Here is a 19,658-nt window from a genome sequence, read left to right as displayed (position 1 = left end):
CCTTGAAATAGGAAGAATGACCTTCCTGTGGGAGTTCAGCTGCCTCCATGTTGACACTCTGCTAAGAGCAAAGGCAATCTTAGCTTAACATTATCCCAACCTCCAGGTTCCTGTAAGTCTTATTTAACATATAAAAATTCCTTTGGAAACTTTCATTATCTCTACCCCTCAAGATAGACGTTAACAATCATCTTCCAAGCATATGGCCCACTGATATATATCTGAAGGGTTTCGTGACTAAGGCTTTCCTAGACAGTAATAAATGACCTTTACCTAACAATAGCTAACTCCCTCAAGGTCCTGGAAACCTTGCTTCCAAAATTCCTTAGAGACTTATGCTATCCCTAACACCCTCCCAACTCCCCAGTATATAATCAGTCACCCCTCACAACCCCAGTGTAACTGTTTCTGCCCACAATTCTGTCCTCGTGCTTTAATAAAACCACCCTTTTGCACCGAAGACATCTTAAGAATTCTTTCTTGACCATTTGCTCCAAACCCTAACATTTCCACATTGGTATGTAATATCTGTAAAATAATGAAACTGATATCTGTGCAAGATATTTAGTCTCAATATTTGTAGTTTTGTAATGTCTAAAATAACTTTTATGATCTATGTAAAATAAAATGAGTTTTTAATCCATGTGCACCTGCTTTAATTTCTTCTCTATGGACAGGTTTTATCTCTAAACATTTTTGTAAATCAGTTTATGATAATACTGAACTATAAAATGACTATTCCTTCTCTAGAGGAGGAAAAATATTTTTTCCTTTACCCTTTTAGGTTCTTGGTGGAGACCCTCCTGTAATGAAAGACAGATTAACAGGAGAAAATCAAACAGAAGTTTAATAATACGTATTCTTTCAATACACATGGGAAATACACAGGAAAACTGCACAACTCATCAAAATGGCCCAAGCCATCACCATAAATACTATTTCCAGCTGAAGACAGCAGCCAACATTGGAAGGTAGGTGGAGCCAGTTATGGGAGGTTATCAAGAAAAGCACAGTAAACAAGGATCTGGTTGTTATACAGATTTAAGTCTGGTTTTCTCTATTGAGTTTCTAGAAATTTAGTCCTCCTCCTCTTCTTGGTACAAAAAGGAGACACTCTTACAAATGGAGACCTCCTTTATAAATGTAAATGTGTCTCTCAAAAAGGTAACTCTACTTTCAGAGCTTCTCCTATAATCTGCTTTAAAAAAAAAAAAAACAGTGAAATATGTGGGTATTCTGCTAAGCATGTGATATGTGTCAAAATGCAGTTTTTAAAATCCCTATCATGTGGACCTTTTCCTTCTTAACTTCAAACATGAGTTTAGGATGAATTGCTATAAAAAAGAAGAAATATTCTTTAATGTGTTTATATCCTACTTTACCTCCTGGGCTGGTGATATTTCTTAATACTGTACAGAGCTATTTAACAGATTATCCATGTTATCTTATACTTTGTCTAAAAATCCACAGTAAAACCAATCCTGTACTCTAGATTCTGTATTATGCCAGATGGTATCTTCACAGTAATACGTTCCTATATTGGATGATTACTTTAATAGCCTAGCAAAGTTACACTGTTTTGAATGGTTGCACACTGTAAATGAAGCCTAAACTTTCCTGTAGGGTAAATACTATTGACATGAAGCAGTTTTAAAACTATTTTATAATCTCTTTCAATGCCAAAGTCTTGTACTCTGATGAAACATTTTTGGGAGATAATTATTTTTGTAGAATATCATTTCAGTGTTAAATTGATTCTCAGACTTAAGAAAGATAAGACAGAATTTCACCTTAATTACCTGTATTGAGCTATTTGTAACACTGAAGTTATAGATACACAAACCAAAAGTGATTATTTCTATTGCTGAAGTATTTCAATGGCATTATTTGACTTTCAGAATATATATTTAATTGTTTCGTATGTCAATAAAATAAAGCATCTTCTAAGTTCTCTGAAAGGAATTCTGAGCAATTCTGAAATAATTACAGAAATAATTGGTAAGTTAAATACAATGTGTGTAGTTATAGATGTGAAACTTCAGAATCAAACAGTTTTCGGGAACATTCACAATAGCTTTTACTATATATTGACATTTTCTAAATAATCAATTTTAATGTAAAATTCCTAAAACATAAACTTTTCAGATAGAAAGTTTCTGTGAGCACTGTTTATTTTCCAGTCATTGTAAACATAGCACACATACAGAAGAAAATGTAAACTTCGTTGGTGGCTCATTTACATTGTCCTAAGTATTAATTATAATGTAGTGTTTAAATTATTTGCTGCAGATACAGACACACAAATAGATTACTTAAACATAGGATGAGTGGGGCCACAACAGTGAGACTGGATTTATTGCATACTGCATTTTGTAAATGTTTATTTTATTTTTTAGACAGACAGTGCTCGCGTGCTTGTGCGCATGAGTGGGGAAGGGGCAGAGAGAGGGAGTCACAGAATCCAAAGCAGATACCAGGCTCTGAGCTGTCAGCACAGACTCTGATGTGGGGCTTGAACTTATCAACTGTGAGATCATGACCTGAGCTGAAGTCAGATGCTCAACTGACCGAGCCACCCAGGTGTCCCTGGCATACTGCATTTTGATCTCAAATTGATTTTTGGTCAATTGACTCTTTTCTCTGAAACATAAAGTTAAGTGTCATAGACCTAAGCAGCCACTTTTTACTACCAGAAACATCATTGTGACTTTTGCAGTCACTATCCCACCGGTTTCTCAAGTTATTAAAGAAATACATGTAATTGTGAGTATACTAAGAAAAGGGAAACCTCATATGAAATGTCATAACTTCATTTCACCAGTTTCTGGGATGTAGGACAGCAAAAGAGAATAATACTTGTGTACATTCACAACCTCTTTCCTCTCCCATATGATTCTCTAGGAAGAATTCCATCTTTGCTAGATTGGGTGCTGGACATTTACTGTGAATAATTTAAAGCTGGATGAGTTGAAACACTGAGATGCCCTGAAAGGATCTTGACTATCTTATTTTGAAAAGGCAGGACAGGGTTACTGGTGAAAACATGGACAACAAATGGATCTAGAAGGAAGATCATATGGAGAAAAGTCAGAGCATTCAAAAATACAGAGATCTGTACACCACGGTGACTGTAGTTAACAGCACTATATTGTACACTTAAAATTTTGTTAAGAGGGTGTATATTATGTTAAGTATTCTTATGATAAAAAATATAATAAGATAATGAAGGCAGGAGGAAAAAATAATTGGAGGAAATTTAGGAATTTGGAAATAAGATTTCAGGGAAGCTGAAGGACAAGAAAGATTTTGAGAGAGATACACACAAAATTTCATTTTGAGAATCTTTATAGTATTATATGAGTGAGATTCTCTTTGGCTGTTTTTCTTTGTGTGTGTGTATGTGTGTTTCAACAAATTACAATACATGGTCACACAAATTATTTCATGATGTCTAATTGGTTTGTTTTTATGTTTGACTCTATGCCAGGATGAGATACCTGCAGTGTTTTGGGTTTACATGTTATGATTTCAGAGGCTATGACAGGGTTTCCACATAGGCTCTTCCAGAGTGTCCCATACTGTGGTCAGAAGAGGACAGCTGGGGAAGTAAAATTTTTATTAACATATATAAAACACAGGACCACACCTGACATTTAACAGTCAGTTAACAATTATTTCTCTATCACCATTTATACTAGCTACACCTCTCAATAGTTTTGCATGCATGTGCACATGAATACATACACACATACACACACCAAGCACAACTTTTTCTAAATCTACTTCTACTGGGTGAATTTTGTTAGGTCTGGTAGGCAACAGAATATAGGCAACTGAAGGTGAGTGAATCCAATCTTCACACCATGTATCCAATAACGAATATGCTTTAAAACTACATTTTTACTTTACAACTGAGCTATTTATATCAATTTTCCTTTTTATGTTAGGAGCCTTTATTTATGTGGACTATAACTTTTTATGATTTTTCTGATCCATAAATCATGAGGAATTATGCAACAATTACATTGATTATTCAAATATTATAGCATTATTAACAATATGTAACATGAATACAATGCTTATTTTTAAGTATTATCTTGACAAAACATAATATAAAATAATATTTGAAAAAATTATCACAAAAATGTAAAAGTGTTGCCTGGCCGAAATGCATGAAAGAAGTCCTCCAAATATTAATAACCATAGACTGTGCTATGGCATATGAAGTTATAGTTATATTCCTTGGTTAAATGTTTAGTAATTCGAGAGACATAATATTTTTCTTTGTTTTTCTAAATAATTCTATCCATGTCTAAAATTAAGTTAAAAATACTTTCTGATATTTATCCCAAAGTAAAGTGATTTAAATTAAACACGGTCCACACTTGTAAGTTACAAAGCTTATAGGAATCATGGAACTCTGATGGGCTTGTTCACAAAATTATCACTCTCATATGTATTAGTTCTGTTGGTATTAAACAACATTTGAGTATCTGCTTGAAACATACATTCTTTCATTCTATCATGGGCCAGGATCTGTACAAGGCAGAGCAGATTCAGTGAAGAACTACCAGTGTAAAAATCTGATTGTGTATCAGTCCAAATCCAATATATTCTCTTACTACAGTTAAGTATAAGAGATTTTCTTCTATACAATTTTTCTCTTATATGGTCAAGTATTTATCAGAACTAAAATATTAATAAACTTAGTAAAATATTTCAGAGAATTATATACCAATTACTTAAAAAAGCACTGTACTGGGGTGCCTGGGTGGCTCAGTCAGTTAAGCATCTGACTCTTGATTTCAGCTCAGGTCATGATCTCTCATAGTTCCTTGAACAGAGCCCCACACTGGACTCTGCACAAACAGCAAGGAGCCTGCTTGGAATTCTCTCTCTCTCTCTCTCTCTCTCTCTCTCTCTCTCTCTCTCTCCTCCTCCTCCACCTCCTCCTCCTCCTCCTCCTCCCTCTCACCCCTGCTTGCTTTCTCTCTCAAAAACAAATAAATAAACATTAAAGAAAAAAGCATTGCACTTATGTCATTTACTCTCCTTTATAGTAAGTATAAAGAACTATAGGAACGCCTGGGTGGCTCATTTGGTTGAATGTCCAAGTCTTGATTTTGGCTCAGGTCATGATCCTAGGGTTGTAGGATGGAGCCCCACATTGGACTCCATGCTGAGCAGCGTGGAACCTGCTTAAGATTCCCTCTCTCTCCTTCTGCCTCTCTCCCTTGCACAAGCTCTCTCTCTAAAATAAAAAAAAAAGAAATTAAAAAAAAGAACTACAAAGCTCAAAATGTGGACATATTTACACAAAGGTGAACACTTTCACTACACTTTAAATAGCTTGGCTACTCACCAACTGTTGTGTGTGTCACCTAGTCTCCATCATTCTATAAGTAACACATCCTCTAGTTTCCAATCATAGTACAGATCACTCAGTCTCATAGAAGCATTCAGATTTGAGGCCACAGGCTATTTTGACTCTTAAGGACTAAAAAAAAAAAAAAAAAAAAAAAAAAAAAACCTTTTTGCTCTGGAGTCTTTGGCAATTTTGCCAAAACATTTAGAAGTTTTCCTTAGCCTACTCCTATAAGGCATGCTTATTTAACAGGTTCTTACTCTGGCTACCAGACTTCTGTGGAAGCATGCCAGAGCCAGAGAGAACCATTTAGTAGTAACCTGACCTTTTCCAATATTCATCCTTCAATATTTCCTTGATCTTAGTATAGTGGAGGCACAGAGGGAAACATGCAATGCCACGCCTCCTTTATCTGTAGTTATTATAAGATGTACTCAGCTGTAGCTTATCTTGCTGATAAAGGAGTATTTACCTGGGTTTTCTCACTACACAGATGAAACAGGCCTTAGAATTTCTTCCAGTTCTCATCCTCAACACGGCAGCCCCAAACCCAGCCTTCACATTCACTTTTTTTCAGGGTTACAAATGTTTTATGCTGCCGTGTTATCATCTATAATATAAAAATTCTGGAAGCAATAATTATTAAGATCTATTCAAAGTTGCAAAATTTTGAGACTATTCAGAACAGTAACATCTTTATTGGCATATTTTAGAAGAAGCTATCCTTCTGCAAGAATGCCATGGAAAAATTCACATAAAAAAAAAGATTCAGGGGCGCCTGGGTGGCGCAGTCGGTTAAGTGTCCGACTTCAGCCAGGTCACGATCTCGCGGTCCGTGAGTTCGAGTCCCGCGTGGGGCTCTGGGCTGATGGCTCAGAGCCTGGAGCCTGTTTCCGATTCTGTGTCTCCCTCTCTCTCTGCCCCTCCCCCGTTCATGCTCTGTCTCTCTCTGTCCCAAAAATAAATAAACGTTAAATGACAAATTCCATTAAAAAAAAAAAAAAAAGATTCAAACTCAGGTAGACCAGAATAAGAACCATTCAGTGTCCTCACAAAACAAAGGTTTATTGTTATGCTGGCCTCTCCTGATGAGCTTAGTAGATGCCATGAAGAACTTGTGATTTCTATTTGTGCTTGATTAAATACATGACATGATGACATGTGAGGAAATTTACTTTTCTATGAATGGCTTTGTTATTGATTTGGAGGGGTGGGGCTCATTCCTAAATGCACCCTCTTATTAGTTCTTTGGAAAAGTTCACAAGTTTCAGAAGTCATCTTTGAAAATAAACAGTGCTAGTTTTTCATCTATCTGATCAGATGAAAACATGTTCTAACATACAAAATGAAACAAAATATGGTAACATTTATAAAACTTGGAAATGCAGCTTCCAGATATATAAAATAATGCATAGTTAATAATTTGAAAATATTAAATAAAATGGAGAAATTTAAATGCTGGCAGCAAGGGAAAACTTATGATTTTGATTTTGCTGATTTGAGACTGTCAGTGTGAGCTGAACAGTAGGTGATATAGGAAGAAGACATCTGAATCTTTCTGGATGGCTTTTGTTTTTAGTCAGACAAGGCAATCATTCAGAAACATGAGCCCATTTCCAACACGATTTAACAATAAAGCACCTTATCTATAGTATACAAGTAATTCTAATTAATCAGAGGTGCTAAAAATTAAAATAGAGTAGAATGATTTATTCTGTTAAAGGTATAACCCATTAAATCTCTAGGCAAGTATTTTCTAAACAAAATTTTACTGCTTAGCCCATTCTTTAGTAAGCATTTGCACATCACTAAAATGTCTCAAAATGACCTTATTTAATTCCTCACGTGTATTAACTTGAATATGAAATAATCCAAATAAAAATTTAATTTCCATCTCAAAAGGCACATCATTTCCTTTTTTGCATTAAGGACAATTTTTCATTGACTTGCCCTGAACATGCAGTTTTTATATATATGGGAAAGGAATAATAACAGTATAAAAGCAGTATTTAATAGTTGATTATTAGGTATGTACCTTTTATAGTGAAATATCTAAGAAATGAATGCATCATTAACTTTTCATTATCTAGGATTTTTAGTAATATTGCTGTAATGTTATCTAACTTATGCTTTTATTTCCTTTCAAAATATTATCTTAATGTGAGTAGTAGTTATTTGTAAGGTATACAGTGGTATATGGCACATAATTACTGTTTTGAGGAGCTTATGCTATAAGGGGAAATATAAAATATAACCGTGACTACTAAGATAAATTTCATTAGGGTGTCATACACTATCACTCATAGAAGAAAGGCAGTATTTTTTTGAATACTGAAATGAGATGTTTCATCAAGAGAGATCCTATATAATCGTGGGACTTGAAACATGAGTTGGATCCTTTTATTAGCTAAGTTTAAGTTGCAGAAAGCAAAATCCAATTTAGCTATATTAAGTAAATGGTGCTTATAATACAGGGGACTAGATGCAGATAAAGTCAGTGGAGAGTATGGAGAACAGGCTTGCCCAGGAGTGGCTCTCAGAAGAACATACAGAGCTGGCTTGCAAAGAAAATAGCAATCTTTGTCACAGTCTAAAAGCTGGGAAATCAAGCAGCAGTATCCTAACTGCTGACACAGAATCACACCACCTGAGAGCCTAAAAAGACCACTTTGAAGGTAATAACATGGGGATTCTTCCACTGTGTTAAGAAAAAGAAGATGGAATGACAAATATAAATTAGACACAGATGTCCAATTTCCTCTAATAAATGCATTTAAACTTCCAGTGTAAAGTCCACAAAGCAATATAAACATTGTATATTTACATAAAATAAATTGTATGTATAAAAGAAAAATAATTCCTATAATTAATGTTCTTCTATATTTAATGTTATTGTTGTGTAGGCTTTTATGATGAAAATATATCTGGCTGGAATTAATACAAATAATACTATGAAAAAAGGAAAAATTAAAGAAATAAAAGCTATATACTATATAAAGCTTATATGTAGAGCAGAGCACTTAAAAAAAGAATTCATTCCAACAGGTAAACTTTTTCTTATTTAGAAACCACCTTCAGGGATCATCTGTTACAATGTCTCATTTATTAAAATAATTCTGTTTAATTTAATAATTCTTTTTGGACTCTGACAGAAGACCATCAGTTGCCTTTAAAATCATTTGGTATACTGAAGTCTACACTCATATATAACACATACCATTTTTAATTTTATCAAATATACAAAGGTACCTCTTATATTCAACTATTTTTAGTCTTAAATCTCCACTCATTTACAGGATTTCCCTCAGAATAGCAGTGGAAACAGAAAAAAAATTCAGAAAAGACGGACATATGTATCTATTTTCAATTGATTTAATTTTCAATATGAATAAAATATATGAATGCACTCTAACTATATTCTCAACTTGTTTGTTGGGTTTTGCAGAAAAAGAGATTCAATAGGATATAGAGGATATTTATATATGTTTTTCTCATAAGTAAAGAGATTTATTATAAGGCACTGGCTCACATGATTATGAAGGCTGAGATGTCCCATGATCAGCCATCTGCAAGCTTGAAATCCAGGAAAGTCAGCTGTGTAGTCTGAAGGATCATAAAGCCAAAAGTGTAGATTCCAGTCTTAGGGTCTGAGAACCAGGAGTGCTGAAGGCAGAAGACTGATCTAGCTCAAGCAATTAGGAAGAGAAAGAGTTCAACCTTCCTCTTTTTGTTCTATTCAGGCCCTCAAGGGATTGGTGTTGTCCTCCCACATTGTGGAGAGCCATCTGCTTTTCTCAGTAGACCAATTCAAATGCTAATGTTTCCAGAAGCATCCTCACAGAAACACCCATGAATAACCTTTAACCAGATATTTGGGCATCTCCTGGCCCAGTCATGTTTACATATAAAATTAACCATCACACCAATATATTTATATGAATCCTCGGATTCATTTGTAAAGCTAAAAGAAGATCCTAAGAGATTTGCTTCTTGAGGTAAAAGTCCTTTCAGAGAGTCAGAATAGACTTTGACAGTTTGAGGACAGACTTCAGACCAAGAGGAAGATTGGGTAATACTTCAAATGGCAGCAGAAAGCCTCTTCAACTCCTTCCACATCACAGCAGACACTAACAAGGTAATTTCATGTGGTGATACATTTCTCAAGAAATTGTTGTACTACAAAATTGTTGAAGTAACAGACAGGGTGTGCAAGGGGAAAATTGTTAAAGTAACAGACAGGGTGTGCAAGGGGATTAGATGTGGTGGTCAGGAAAGTTCTGTCTGGGAAGATGGTGTTTGAGCAGAAAACTGATTGAGAAGAAGGGACCTGACCTTGTGAAGATTCAAAGGTAGTAAGGCTGCAGTGTAGAGGATGTGAAGTGGGAGAGGAGATTGGAGTAGTAAGCAGGTCATGAAATGACTTAAAGTAAGGAGTTTGAACATCATGCTGATGTTTCCACATGTCATCAAAGTCAGATTCCCAGTTATCTGATCCACCAAGCCCTAAGTCGGACATTCCCAGCAGCAGTGCATCATGAAGTGAAGATGGTATACATGAGAGCAGACACAAGTGAGCCTGGTGGGCACAACTAAGTTACTTGGAAAGGTAGCACAAATGCCCATCATGTGTACTCCTGCTATACTGTTTTCCCTCTCTCAGTGTGAACCTGATGAGGGTGCATAAAGTAGGTTGTGGGCAAAGCACAAGCTAACAACATCACTCCCCCAACCAGGTGGGATATGCGTGATATTCCTCAGGTACTCCTAGATGCCTAAGAACAAAGGAAAGGAAAGAAAATAAATGGTTAACTGATAGAGATCACAGTCATACAGGACACGAGTCTCCATCAGTTTACAAATATCTTAGTAAATTACAAGAAGAAAGCAATCTTATCAATAGCCTAATCTCTAGAAACCTATAGACTCATTTTTCTGGAGGAGTCCCCCAACATCACCCTCCCCTCCATAGTGATGTGGGAACAAAGGCAAGAAGGAAGTGACAGGTGAAATTAAATTTCTTTATAGCCTGCAGCCCACTGACAAATCCTGAGGCAAATACAGAGTATAACATTTCTCCAGGAACCCACTACTGTCATAATGTAATGCCTTACTAGAGGGAAAACAACTTTAGCTTGATAATCGCTAGACCTCTAGTATCTTAGGAGCCTTCTTTACCATATGGATGTCCTTCTGGAGGCCTCCCTTTTGCCTTCACCTCCTGCAATTCCATAGTATACAACCAGTCACTCTTCACAACTGAGTGCAGCTCTTCTTGCCCATGGGTTCTGTCCCCGTGCTTTAATAAAATCACCTTTTTGCACCAAAGACTTCCCAAGAATTATTTCATGGCAGACCCCACCACCACCATTCCAAAACTCCTGTCAAACCTACAGCCTCACAACAAGTTCTCTTCAATCAGTTGACAGAGGAAGACTTGGGCCGGGTTATCAGATAGTTTGTCATGATACTTGAACAAACACTTGAAAGTAGAGAGCTTACAGAACTACAGCCCCTTTCTAGAGCATCCCTGAAAAACATGGTGAATAAAATCTTCCCGATGAAAAGAACTTTGAGCAGCTGCACCTGGTTGTTCATTTTGCCTGGATAGAGAAATGGTCAGACATGTGATTACATACCAATTTGTGGATTATGGCCATTGGTTTGGCAGGATGGTCAGGGACTTGGAAAGGATGTAACTGGAAAACTGGTGACAAGGATATCAGAAGAGGAATGTGAATAGATCTCTCTGAATGGGCAAAAAATGAGATGATGTTTGTGTTCCAACTGAATGGCCACCAAAGAATCATTTCAGTGGAGGAGGATCTTAATAATAGAGTGAATAGGATAACGTGTTTTGTAAATACCAATCTGCCTCTTTCTTCAGCCACCACTGTCATTGCCCAGCAGGCTCATAAACAAAGTGGTCGTGGATGCAGGGAGAGAGGTTTTCTCAGTTATCAGTTTGTTGCTCACTTAGCATTCTGCAATGATAGTCATTCTTTTCTATTTTTAAGCCCTGAACCACATTTTCTCCCACCCCAACACATGATATATTCATATGTCAAAATGCACAGTTATTGCCTGTGTGGAGGGTGGGGAGTTATTTTGTATTAAAAAAAAAGCAAAGAAACTCTCTGAAATGAACTTTTCATCATGCAGCATAATCTTACACTTCTGGAAAACAGAAATAATAGATGTCATTACTCTGTTGGAGAAAAGTCATCCCTGACCCCTTAGGTTACTGCACAAGTAACAAAGGTTGCTGTAGTTGCATTCTGAAATAGGAAGCAGAAAATATATTTACTAAACATGGAAATGAGCATATATTCTTTATTATCTGTTTAGTTGAACTTTCTGTATGCATGGTTAGAAAATTATTACTGATGAATTCAGTGCATTTTGAATTCTATATGTCTAAAGTATATTTGACATTAATGTCTGCTTGGAAAACAAAGTCAACAACAACAAAAAACAATTCCTATGAGAATGGTATTACCATTAAAACCAGGCTTTAAAAATGTGGTATCATATTTGTTGCCTTGTATCATCCCATGTCCAGTCACCTGCTAGACTCATATTATTTTTTCCTATATCCTCATATGGTAATTTTTTCTTCCCACTCCAAATACTACTATGCTAATAAAGGTCTTTATTATGTCCGCCTAAGCTATTTAAATTTTTTCTAATTAGTTTTTCCATCTTTAATATATTTGTCTTGATTATGATGTCATGTCAATTTTTATAAAGTATCACCAAATGAGAAATCTTCTATACATTTCCTATCATCTCTGTATGTACCATTTGCTTCTAGTTTAGGCTCTCTGAGCAACCTCAAGAAGGTAATATCTGACTGCCTCAATTCTTGACCAAGTTACAATCTGGAAAGCAGGGATATTAACAACTCATGAGGTGAATGTTTAACCAATGTAATTTGAGAAGAGGTGGCTAAATTATTCTTACTTTTTCCTTTCCCTCCATTAGGAGGGATACAGTCCTGGTACAGTTTATATGGCATCTCAGGATGCCAACTCTCAAGGATTGAGCAGGAGTCCTACTTAAAGTTACCAGTTTAGTTCTGGCTCTTTCTCTTCCATCCTTTTAATCCCTTGTATCTCACTTCTATTCTTTGAGATGAACTCCCTAAGAAAATAATAGCATATAAATTTATGCCTCAGGCTATGTTTTCTTAGGAACCTAGGCTAAGACATTTGATTTGGGCTTTTCATTCTCTCTTCAAAAAACTTTATTAATAAAATTCCAAACCCTTTTACCCTCTCACTCAAGGGATTTCACAAACTAAGAACTCACTGCCTTTCTGATTTACATTTCCACTACTCTTTCACATGAACTGAACCTAAACTACTATCTTGAGCATCTTTTCAACACACTGTATACTGAACTACCTTCTCAGCATCTCTATTTCCCCTTTGATCATCTCACTGATCCTTCAAGGACTCATTTCTATTTCTTTTATGAAGTCATCCTGAAACTCAATCTGGTAGTGTTCTCTACCTTCTTTATATCCCAATAATTGTTCTTGTTTCACTTATGAGCTATTATCTCACTTTGAATGTACTAAAATTTGAGAAGATACCACTCTTACATCTCTCCTTAATGTCCTTAATGTGAGGAATCATACTTCATGCTTTTCACATGTTTGAAATAAAGCAAAGTAGCCTATACTGAAAATTCTGCAATTTTGAAATACTTCAAGTATTTCAATATTTCAATATTGCAAGTACTTCTGAGTTTCATCATGATGCTTATTTAATTTAGAATCAACAGATCTTTTTAAAATGTACACTTGTACAGCTTAAATATCACAACAACTTTGTCATCACTCACAGGATAAAGGCCAACATCTTTGCATTCCATACTGGGACTCTGATGATCAACAGCCTCTCTACTTTTCCAACTTTAACTCCCATTTGCCTCTTCCATATATCTTACCATGGCCAAGAGTCACTATTGAAATACAGTTCAGTGTTATCACTCCTGGGAGGCATTTCTTCTTCCTGCCAGTCAGAGTGAGGTATGCCTTTTCCACTGACAACTCTGATCATTTCACAGTCATGGCCACACTAGACTGTATTATCATTTTCTTTTTGTATCCTCCAATATACTATGAATTAAGGGCAGAATTACACCATGTTAATAAAAATTTTTATTAATTTTGGTAATGTTTTCTAATTGGAAAGACCATTTTATCAGACACATTATGGTCTTTTAAACTGATTTAAATGGAATGTATGGTAGCCAAAGTCATAAAACTAATTTATTGAAGCAAAACACTGACACTTTATTCTGGTTAAAATTCACCACATTATTTGGAACTTTTTTTTGTCTTTGGAGATACTCTTTGACTCTAATTCTGTCATCTATTGTACAATTCTTCCTGAAAAGTTTGATGAAAATTGATTCTAGATCTTTACCCAAATTAATAACTCAGATTTTAAAAAATAATTCAAAAGATAATGTTTGAGAAGGTACTAAGTACTGGAAGAGAAGTTATTTTTAAAATAATAATCTAATTTTTAGAAATTATAACATTTTCTCCAAGATATTTGTAATTCTACATTATTAACTTCAGTTTATTACAAGTTTCATTGTTGAAGGTTTAGCTAAATTGAGTTATATACTATATATATATATATATATATATATAGAGAGAGAGAGAGAGAGAGAGAGAGAGAGAGAGAAAGAGGGATAGATAGATGAGAGAGAGAAACAGAGAGGGAATTATATGAATTTTAGAGAGCTCTCACTCTCCTGTTATCCTCATTGGAGGCTAGTAGTATGTTTATTTCTGTAGATTTTTAGATTTGTTCTTGATTCCTTCAATTTCTTCCCTTTAAATTCATATTTCTATGGTCTATAATAGTTTTTAAACAGTTTAATTTATGTCATTGAATCAAAACATGAGAAAGACTACTGAAGATGATCACAGATTGAGGGCCATGCAGTGCTTGACTACAATTAAAATATACTAGTAAGCATGGATTTAGGCAGATATATTAGCAGTGAAAAACTCAACATTCTTTAAATTAGAGCAGCTTTTATTCTACAACTAGCTTATAAAGAGTGATTTTCCTTGTAGCTCTGGTTTTAAGACAGAGATGTACTTGAATTTCCCAAAAGACGTATAATTACCCTGGATTTACAAGAATCAAAACTCGGAGGAACACCTTTTGACACCAAATCACCCTATCAAATGAATAATCATTAAATACTCCCTTTATTCATTCAGTAAGTCTTAATATTAATGTAAGGAACACAAATTCTGGAATCATATATCTTCAGTGAGGTAGAATGGCCTTACGATGCCACAAAGGTAGCTCTAATTGCAGTAATTTGTTCATGGTTAGCAATTCTGCACTAATAGCATTTTCCCAGGGAGACTGTCCTATGAATTTATTACATTTCATTTGCCTTCAGATTTTTATGGTATTAAGTTGGAGGGAAAAGAAGAACCCGATATCTGAAAAAATCAAATTGTTAATGTGCACTTGATTATCTAAAAATTCAGTGGCACTAAACATTTTATCTTTTGATAAATGTTTCTAAGGCATACTAAAATGACTGTTTTGGCAAGCAAAACAGTTAACCATATTTGAGTCAAAACTTGATGTTAATTTGCCCTCTTACTGACGATTTCAGGCAACAATATAAAGAAACTAATATGCAATCTGAGGGAAAAAAAGGGATACCTTCAAAAATTATTTTGCAAAAGCTTGTGATTGAAAGAAACACACACTTTAGCAGGAGGGAAAGGTCTCTTGTTTTTCTATATTGTTTTTATAATGTATCTTTCTGGTTAATCCCTAAAAATTTACCCTAGAAACACTGCATGTCTGTGGCTCAATTCTATTGTGATATCATTTTTGTGCCTTTTGGTATTTTATTTACTATAACACTATTGATTTGGGGAGGGTTTAATCACTGTTTCACATGAATTTATATGCCATTATAAAAAGGCAAACACTGCAAAAACATCCCTTCCTTTCTCTCTCCTAAAGGTTAATACGCGACCAAGAGTACTTTCCAAATTGTATGCACATATTCCCCTACTGTTTAAAATTTTTATTTAGGTTTTCTGTTGCTGCAGTTCTGACTTGGTTTAGATAATGCCACATGTCAAGTGAAAACTGCTCTCCTCTCACATGTATTTCCAATGGCAGTTTTTAGCAGTTTAGACTCTTTGTTGATTTTGTTTTCAGAAACTGCCGTCTTCAGCTGGTCTTTGTTATTCCTGGCTGCCTTAGAATGGATTTACGGGTTGAAACTTGTGGCTGTCCTGATGTCATTTCTTAAGTCTTCCCTTCATGACTTAAGCATTTATCAGATATATGTTCTTTACTATTCTACTGTCAATTATTTATTTTTAAATTTTATCACTTTCAAATGTACTCACATGAATCTCAGTACTCGATTTTTATTATAGGCTACCTAGAGCCTTGGAATGCTCATGGATTTATATGAACTCCAGGTTTCCTGAATACTGGTTTTTATAAAGAAAATATTTTTCAGTAAATATAATGGAATATTACATATTCCATTATACAAATATAAATATATATAATAAATATATTTATTACAATATATAAATATAATGGAATAATATATATTCCATTCCACAATATATATTGTACTGACAAGTACAATCTAAGTTAAATTTATTTACTTATTCAATTAATCATGCATTTAACAAGAACACTTGTGCATTCATTAGGCCAACTATACAACTAATAAAAATGCTGGACATTATTTTTAGGGAAAAAAATGACCCAGATTTGAATCAAGTTTCTAAATTTGATTTTGGAATACTGATGTTACTAATATAAAATTACACTAAATTTATTTCCATATTCTCTATGAACCATGTAGTCTAGAAATGAACTGAGGCAACATAGTTTTAAAAGATTTCACTATGCAGTATTAATAAGCACATATTTACCCTGCAAAAAGAAAAAAAAGGTACTATTTAAATAATATACTAAGATATTTCACATAAATTCATTTTATATCTTCTAATATAAGAAAATAATCCAACTTCCCAGGTTTGTTCATGAGTTTATTCGTTCTTTTTTTTTAAAGAGAGAGGGAGAGAGAGGAAGAGAGTGTGAGTGCAGGACGGGCAGAGAGAGAGGGAAAGGGAGAATCCAAAGTGGGCACAGCACTGTCAACCTGGAGCCCAAAAAAAGGGGATTACACTCATGAACTGCAAGATCTTGACCTGAGCCAAAATCAACTCCAGGCTTAACTGACTGAGCCACCCAGGCACACCCGCCCCGCCCAGATCCTTTCTTAAATGGCTGCATTAGACCCTTTGTCTTCTCAGAAGTGAGGCCAGTTCTTCATATTAAAGTTATTTATTTCTTCTTTCCTGCACCTCCAGTAGAGACAGGATCGCATAGTATTTAAGAGTGTGTGGATTGGGGCGCCTGGGTGGCTCAGTTGGTTAAGCTTCCGACTTCAGCTCAGGTCATGATCACATGGTGTGTGAGTTTGAGCTTCACCTCAGGCTCTGTGCTAACAGCTCAGAGCCTGGAGTCAGCTTCAGATTCTGTGTCTCCCTTTCTCTCTGCCCCTCCCCGCCTCACACTCTTGTCTCTCTCTGTCTGAAAAATGAGTAAACCTTAAAAAAAAATGTTTTTTAATTAAAAAAAGAGTCTGTAGGTACCACGTTGTTTGGATGAGATTACCAGCTCCGTTACTTACTAACCACATGGCTTCCTCACCCCTTCCATGATTCATATTCTTGTCTATAAAATGAGGATGACAACATTAATAGAAGCACCTGCCTTTTATATTTGTTGCAGATTTTTAGTTCACTTATAGCTGGCACCACAGAATAAGGGTTCAATAGATGTTTTTATCATTGTTTATAATTTTCTATTTTATATCTTAGTAGACCTCATCTGATCTGGTTGCTCAGGGGAATTATTTTGTACGATGATCATGGCAACCTTAGACTGATTTTCAGGACAGTTTTGGTTATCCTGCCATACCACTTAGTGTTCCACAGGTTCCTACTTAAGAAGTGGTGCTGTAAGAGCTGGCTCAAGGCTTCAAGTCCAAACAAACAGTGAGGTCTGCAATTTGGCAATGGCTTGGGTCATTTTCAGTGCCAATTTCCTGAGGTCACTTGGTTTTTTGGATTCAGCATCTAATTTTCTCTCTAATCTATGCATCATTAAGTATCATGATGCCTAAATATTTAACTCATTGAAAACATTCAGATTAGTATTATCAATGCAAATCTGTTCTGTTATTTTTAAACTGATTCTAACAAAGGTTTAAATGGTTAGAGAAGGCTTGGGTAAATATTCCTAGAATGATATTTGAGGACTCTATTCAAATTCAGATTAGTTTACTTTGTCTGCTCTCATTACCATTGATAATTACTGATATTAAATACAGCCATATGTTGTGAGCATTGTGTAGTGGACAAGGATATTTGCCTAATCATCATCCATTTCTGCCTCTCTTTAGTCACAGATTCCCAATTTTATTCAGGTGTCCACCTCCATGCACCATGCGCATAATTATGTGTTTCATGATAAAGTGAATCTACATCTAGTCCCAAGGGCAGACATGGCTGGTTCAGTTCATCTCCTTTGCCAGTGACTGGTACAAGAATATTTACATGAGTCAACTCTAATCTATCAGACATGATAGCAAGTCAGGTGGGTTGCTTCTACAAAAACAATCTTATCTTCTACAACAAAGTCATAAGAAAATATATGTTTCCTCTACCCGTGGACACTGTTGGGTCTAGATATAGCAAATAGAACTTCTTCAGACATCTATTTCCTGCCAAGAATATCTCCAGCCCTTAGATTACCAGGCTGAGAGATGGAGAAACTTAGGTTACACATGGCAAACTTGAGCTGCTGAGTCATCAAACCTAAGAGTCTACCATATGTCTGCAATTTCTATTACATGTAGTAAAAAATTTCTTCATTGATTAAGCTGATTTAAGTGAGCATTCCCTGCCATTAGCAGTATAAAGCATCCTAAATTATATAGACCAGAAAGGATCATTTATTTAATACTATTTAATCTTTCCCTCACAAAATAGGTGAAGGTACAAAGATTTAGGCAGAATAGGTTATCTGAGCCAACAGAAACATCTTATTTTTAGGCTGCTGAGTGAGTATAACAGCGGTGGTATATTTCTTTTTCAATAATAGGACTGAAACAACTTTTTTAGCTTTATAAGAGAAGTTATCAAGGTTATAATTTCCCCACCTACAAAAATAAGCTTTGGTTATTAAAATTTAACTTACAAACTTGAAGAATATTAACCTATAATGGCTAAACTGTTCATATTCTCCACACCACATAATAGGTTGTATATTCCATATACATTATTATGGTGCAGTGGAAAGAATGTTATCCTAGCACTCTTAGAAGATTTAGGTCCTCAAATCCACACAAACAGTAGAGGTATACAGCTGAAAGAACTTAGCACTTTTAGAAGACTTAGTCTTGATTTTGAATTAACCAGTGTGTGAACTTGACTGGAACGATCATTAATTTGTCACACATGGCATAAAATAGGCCTAAATTAAACTTTAATTTGTATTCTTCTTTTTAAAGCAGCTAAAATTTTTCTTTTTCCAAATAAAATTCCATGCAAAATCTCAATATATATGGAATAGGAAGGAGATATGCTTTGGTTCAAATGGAAGCCGAGACCTAGAGCCACCCAATGATTATTAATATCACTTTATGATATCTCCTTTGTGAAAACTTTGTGCTCTACTGTGGACGGTTCAAAGGGTCTGAACTAGACACATGATGTCTCAACTCTCTTGCGATTCTTAAATTATAAGGTTCTATAAATCAAATAGAAAGCTAACTTTTAAAATATTACAGAATGCAATGCATGTTGCTGACTTTCTTTGTGCATTTGTGTCATAGTGGTAACATCTTACATTATTTAATTTTAGAAAAACAACTAAACACTCAGTTCTGATAGCTATTTGTTCTCTTACTATATCTCGATTTGTGCTTTTTCCATGAGAGCATCTATTGTGAATGATGAAATATATTCTGTGATTCTAACTCCGTACTTAGATTCATACATTAGCAGATTAAAGAAAATTATGGAATTATCAATATATTCTGATTTTCTAACATTTCTAATATAAGTGGTGTTTGTTACTTAATTAACCAGAATAGCAAACTCAGGAATTCATGTGGATTTTGTAATTGATTCGTACAGCTGTCATGGCCAGAAACAAAGGTGGGACATACAGTGCATGACTCAACTGCTTCTTTTCTTCCT

General features: G+C 35.0%; 1 protein-coding gene across 1 annotated transcript in view; it reads right to left on the bottom strand.

Moving 5' to 3' along the window:
• The window catches only part of ZNF804A (zinc finger protein 804A), a 288,577-nt gene that overhangs the window by 185,880 nt on the left and 83,039 nt on the right, over positions 1 to 19,658 (bottom strand). The gene's annotated exons all lie outside the window — the stretch shown is intronic.

Source organism: Herpailurus yagouaroundi, unplaced genomic scaffold, assembly GCF_014898765.1.
Source record: "Herpailurus yagouaroundi ecotype Mexico unplaced genomic scaffold, PumYag 140, whole genome shotgun sequence".
NCBI lineage: Eukaryota > Metazoa > Chordata > Mammalia > Carnivora > Felidae > Herpailurus > Herpailurus yagouaroundi.
Note: the sequence above shows the minus strand (reverse complement) of the source record. Positions and strands in the feature narration are given on the sequence as shown.